This window comes from Astatotilapia calliptera, chromosome 3, assembly GCF_964374335.1.
Source record: "Astatotilapia calliptera chromosome 3, fAstCal68.1, whole genome shotgun sequence".
NCBI lineage: Eukaryota > Metazoa > Chordata > Actinopteri > Cichliformes > Cichlidae > Astatotilapia > Astatotilapia calliptera.
This window is the reverse complement of record NC_137424.1, coordinates 32,835,484-32,841,855: the sequence shown is the minus strand read 5'-3', so window position 1 is coordinate 32,841,855 and position 6,372 is coordinate 32,835,484. Positions and strand designations below refer to the sequence as shown.

Genomic DNA, 6,372 nt, shown 5'->3' with positions numbered 1-6,372 from the left:
AAATTGCACAGCGGCGTCAAACATCTCCTCTGTGATTACTGTCTCTGACACATGGCCATAGTAGGCCAGCTGCTCTGCCACCTGCCCATGTAAAAGAGTGAAGCAGAGGAGGAATGAATCAGAGCACTGGTGGAGAGAGGCAGCAATATAAAAGAGAACACAAGGGTACAAAAAAAGGAGGGGGCCGGGCAAGACAGAAAGGACAGGGGATGAGATCTGAATGAGAAATTTGAAATAAGAAAAAAAAAAGAGGAAAAGAAATGGAAATGAGTGCTGAGAGAAAGTAAAAGAAAAATGAAAGCGTGACGTGGAATGATGGGGAAAGACAAAGAGAGGGACCAGAATGGGGATGCAGAATTTCCAAAAAGGAGCAATACATCCAGAGACACCCTGAAATACATAATTAAATTGTGGCATTCAGTGATTTTCTTTTGTGATCTCTCAAAAGCAGGAAACCACTGCGGCCATGAAATTGGAGACATTTTTATTAATTCCTGTGGGTCTCTTTAGATGCAGCTCACTTGGTATTCAGGGACATCATTACTAAAATCTACAAAAGCTCTTATCAGTTATAATACCGCATAGCACTCTGACTGTGTGCGTGAGGGTGTGCGTGCGTCTTTGACGAGGCTTGGCAGCAATCTCGGCTTCACATCTTTTGGCTTCTGAGGAGAATGGGCAGTCCAGCTTTTCTACAGTGTTTTTGACATTTCCATTAGTCAGGATAAAAGCTAAACAGGTATCAGACAAGCTGGACAAGGCTGCATAAAGAGCCGGAACAAAGGTGTTGGAACACCTTTCTCTGATGGGGCCACGTAGATACATGCATACCAAACTAACTACACAATGCCAATTTTTTAAGGCATCATTTAGTCACTGTTTTCTCTATGAAAGTGTGTTTAGCTGCTTGAACCTACTCCCAGGAATTAAGCTGCTCCTCCTGGGATTTTCAATGTCAGAACATTCATTATAGGGCTCAATGGGGCACAACTCTTTCATTAAGAGCTCCATAACACATCTCACAGGGCTTGAGTCGTTATCTGTTGTTTCCATACTCCGCTGCAGCCACATTTGGATAGGAGGGGGATGGGAGGTCAGTGAAAGCTGTGAGGGCAAAGAGGTTCTTCCAGTTGCTGTTTTGTTATGGCGACCTCCTCTCTGAAGTCACAGAAACGGTTCGGCAGAGAACAAAAGCAGCTAAGTTATGCCATTTCTGCAAGAAACTGAGGTGGGATTGTTTCTACTGGTGGATTTGAGCTCTAGCTTGCTTCTAGCACAGATAAAAAGTTGGAGGCAAAGATGTTGGGTAAGAAAGCTGAAGAGAGACAGCTCATAAACACTGGGCAGCCACTTTAATAGGCCACAAGAGTGCTGTACCTGAGATAGAAGCTAATCTGCTACCACTGGGAATTGATCCAAGTGGTCGTAATCATCTCTGTCATACAAGCTTTTCCACAGTTCAGGGACATTTAACCTGTTATAGTAAAGCTGTCCCTCTGCAATATGGAATGATTTGGTACACGGGAAAATGTTTACAGTACAAAAACTAAATCATGAAAGTGCATGATATACTTGAACTCACGACAGTATGTAAGTGAGAGGTGAGCATGTGGTAATACTGCCACTGGGCCACTAAGGCTACGGTCACACACACGGCCCTCAAAGCGTCCCGCATGCGCAAAAGAAGGCATCACACGCAACCCGCTCTGTTTATGGAAGTAAAAATAGCGGCTACAGAGCTAGTAGGTGTTGTTGCAGCAGTCTATCAATTTCTGCACAGTTGTAACCGACAGGATTTTGACAAATTAGTTAGAGAAAGAAGGACACTGAGAAAAAAGAGAGCCCGTGCTTTAACAATGGCTGCCATGCTTTCTTGTTTGTCTTCTCCGGCACTGATAATCCGGTCGTTAAGTGATGACATGACGAATCCTATTTCCGGGCCTAAAATAGTCTGCGTTTAATATGGCTTTTGTGTTGTTAACATGTTTAATGTTTTGTATTTTCTTCTATTTAATCTCAAAAAGCTCCTAAAACAGTCAGTGATCACTGTTGACCTCCCTCGGCTTTTATTACCGCTAATCATTTATTTAAGCTCAGTTTTTAAAACCTTAGGATGTAACTACAGCCCAGCCCATGCAGCAGTATATGAATGACTAACCTCGTATTGTGGATGGATTATCTCAGTTGTTCTCCTGGCTGAAGTTTGGTCCTTTTACAGCATCCTGCCATGCGATTACATTTGTTCCTGACCACCGAGAACACTCACGTTAACTTTTATCCAGTGGAAAAAAAGTTAGCTTGTTTATATTATGCTAACATAGCTGTGTCGCTAGCGGTCACGTAGCACATCATTATATACCAGCTAGCCAAAATTCAGTAACCCTACAAACGTCACTGCTGTTTAGCGTTCTGTCTTCATTTATGTTGGAAGTGATAACAGAGCTGTACGTTTTAATTTGTTTCCAAAACCCCGCAGTCAGGACATGCTATATTGTATTTAGATAGAAGCTAGCGAGCTAACTTCCTGCTAACTTCTAACTCCGTTAAATGTCATAAATTCCGTTTTCATGGATGCCTGGATGTTATACTCAACTGTTACACCTGGTAGAGCAGAACGCTGATCATTTTATTAAAGATGAAAGACTTTAGACAGGTTTTCAACTCTCAGTAATGCCATAGTGATTGTTTGATATATGGACCTGCAGCGGAGTTTAGGCCCAGACACGGCTAGTGACGTCAGACTTAACAACCGGATTGGCATCTGTGTGGTGTCAGTGACGTAAAAGACAGATTTAATGCGACATGACCAAAGCAGTCGCTTTCTAAAACATCAGGTATGTATCGGATTCAGTACCACATACGAAAGTGACCCAGGTCAGATTTGAAAATATCGGATTTGTGCTGTTCGCACTGTCATACCATGATTGGATATGGGTTGCATAGGGTCAAAAAAGTCGGATTTGATGTGCTTTAGCCTGCAGTGTGAACGTAGCCTAAGAGTGAGAGACAACTGGCTCTCCAGTCAAAGTCAATGGGACTTTATCATTTCACTATTTCAGAAACTGTACAAATTTAGAAAATCTGAATGCACGATGGAGCTGAGTGAACGAGTGAGAGAAAGCTGCTTATTCAGTTTATGATGATGTCAACACGTAAGGGCAAACACCGCAGTCAAACGGCAAAAAAAGATTTGCACAATTACACCCAAAGACACGCATCCCCCAATTATAACGATGTATATCATAATTGGAGAAGGTTGCATTCTAGCTCCGTGGAGCCCCACACCCCTGTTCCCACCTGGCCTCCATTTTTCACCAGCAATTTCAGCACAGAAGCAGGTGGCGCCTAAGCTAGCTGCAATATTATCCAAATGATATCACTATGCAAATTACACAGGGAGCTGTCTTGTCCAATAATGCTAACAGGCAGGTACAGCAAAATGTGCGTGTGCCATTGTGTGACTGTAGGTATGTGTGTGTGTGTGATCACTGTCCATGCTTAGCAGCTGTTCTTTTCAAGGGTAAGGTGCATGAACACACACAAACGCATAAACACTGCAGAGAAGGGATTATGGGTCACCGCATGTAAATGCCAGCAGAGTGTTCCCAGGCAGAGAGTCATAATTAATTCTGTTAATTCAACTGATGAGAGAACAGTGACTGTGCAGGTTCACTGAGCACATGCCTGCAATCTCAACCTGGCCACCATATTCTCAGAATCTGGCATTTTTTTCTCTGCCGCTTTCTCTTCACTGAAATTGCTTGCATAATTTATGCTAGGTCAAAAAAATGAAGGACCAACGCCGAAAAGGGACAAATATGAGTGAAATTAGGAAAATTAGAAGATGTCAGAGTGTTTTCTTAACTCTGTAAAGCCCGAACCATCAAATAATTTTCTTTTAAAATTTTTAATATTTTTTTTAACCTTACTTTACCAAAAAAATAATAAAAATAATAATAAAATAAATTTGCATATTTAACTTTAAATTTGTATCTTTTTGCTTAATCTGGCATTTCTGTGCAAGTTGTTGCTTAAAAAATGTATTGTGCAATTTATTCTGGTTTTTCAGGAAAGAAAATCACACTGAGGATGTGGAGTCAAACACTCACATAGTCTCATGTGTCAAGTATGATACAGTTAAACTAGTCTTCTTGCATGGAGCACATTTAGACCAAACACCGAATTATCTTGACCATGTCTTTTATTAACCTACACTTATATATAGCCTAAATAGGAACGGAGCTAGTCCCGTCAGTTTTGTGGTGGCTAATTGTTCACAGACAGCGTGATGAAGAACTAACAAGCTTTTCTTAAGTTGACCAAGGTCTTAAAGGTCAACTTAATGATTCATTGCTAGAAAACTGAAATCCTTGTAATTTAGAAACTATGCTTCTTACAAGTGGTGTGTATTGTCAGCATGTAAAAAATTATCATGTTACATTTGACCTCTGATTTCACTTTTATGTTGTACATCTGCCTAAAATGTGTTACATTATTAAATAATTAATCCATTTAAAAAAAAAAAAAAAGAATAATTCTACTCAAAAATTATATTTAAAAGTATAAAATGGATTTCAAACAGGGCAAATAAGAAAAGCCTGTACATTGCATATGTTTCCATTGCACTACAAACTTCCTAAAGTGCATTTAAAAGGTGGAAAAAACAGAATGACTTTACAGAAAATACAATACTATTCCCTCCCTATTTGCGCACTTCTTGTGTTAAATATTAGTGAGGGTTGTCAGAGCATAGGTCGGGGTCGGCACTCGGGCTAGGTATCAGTGTTGGTCAAATTACTTGAAAAAAGTAATTAGTAACTAATTAATGATTACTTCCTGAAAAAAGTAATCCCATTACTTTACTGATTACTTATTTTCAAAAGTAATTCGTTACTTAGTTACTTTTCAAAACAGGATTTACACCCTAAATAAGTAATAAAGCAATAGATCTTTCAGCCCAATTCTACTGTTTCTGCATAATCCATCATATAAAATGTAATAAAATGAAAAAAATCTCTTTTTAAAACTTGTTTTATCAGTTTTAATCTTTTAACTTTATGCATCAAGCAAACATTAAATTATATACAGCATTCTCTGACTGGAAGAAATTTGTTTAACTTTTAAACCTATTCTCTACACTTTCTAGCACATAAAATATAATAGTTTTTTGTGTTTGCACTCACTCTTTCAAATAGATGCAAGTAAAACACAGCAGAAAATAAATAAAATCAAAGACTCAGCGGTCCTGTTGCTCTATTTTCACCTGTATAGCAGGAGTGGGGCAGGCGGCGGTTTACCCTGGTGCAGGGTAAACCACGGTGGTCAATGGAAGGATACGGCAGTTTCTCTGTGAATTTCACCTTCCAGCGGCAGCGTATTTGGTGCTTGCTCGGAAGTTCAGGAGTTTTTTCGATGGAAAAAGAAGTTTTCTTCCCACGCAGTGAACAGCGGACGCTAATGTTTTTGTCACTTTTTACAGAATCAAACTCAAAGTAAGGTCAGTACTTCCACGCTTTAAACGCTGCACGCTCATACTCTGTCGCACTTGTTATATGATCCATTTTTGATCTGCACACAGCTGTTGCCACGAACGTCGCACTCGCTTACGTCACTGTCATGAGACACTCTCGCAAAAAAATCGCGATTAGTTAGTAACGTAGTAACATAGAGTTCTTACGTGAAAGTAACAGTAATGTAATTACCTAATAGTAATCCCTTACTTTACTCGTTACTTGAAAAAGTAATCGGATTACAGTAACACATTACTTGTAACACGTTACTGCCCATCTCTGCTAGGTATAATACTTGTGGAAATTTTCTATATTAATATTTAAATGTTGTTTTTTATCATTTGCAGTCATGCTAAGGTGATGCCTGTAGCTGGATTTACGACCACTGCATAAGGGGATTAGTGCAATCTTTCACGAATTGGTTACACTTTTTTGCCTGTTTTCCCTTCATCTCCAAAAACAAACAAAATAAGAAAGAAAAAAAAACAGAAGTATATACTGTGCACACTGTCTTGACCCAATGACCTGCCTGGTATACTGAAATCAGGACAAAGCTACAATAAATCTAATAATAGTAATGATATATACTTTATTGATCCCTGTGGGGAAATTACTTGCTTTTCTCTGCATTTGACCCATTCACTCAGTGAAGCAGTGGGCAGCCACTAAGCAGGCGCCCGGGGAGCAGTGTGTAGGGACGGGACCTTGCTCAAGGGTACCTATTCAGTGGATTCGAAACCCCGACCTTGGGGCGACCACTCTAACTACTGAGCTATCCCTGCCCTAAAACAGGGGGTACCTGGATTTGAACCAGGGACCTCTTGATCTGCAGTCAAATGCTCTACCACTGAGCTATACCCCA

At 39.9% G+C, this 6,372-nt stretch overlaps 1 non-coding gene across 1 annotated transcript; it reads right to left on the bottom strand.

Annotated features, from left to right (window-relative positions):
* Positions 1–6,300: 6,300 nt before the first annotated feature.
* On the bottom strand, positions 6,301–6,372 carry trnac-gca (transfer RNA cysteine (anticodon GCA)). Its single transcript has one exon. It is a non-coding gene; the product is annotated as a tRNA-Cys (tRNA).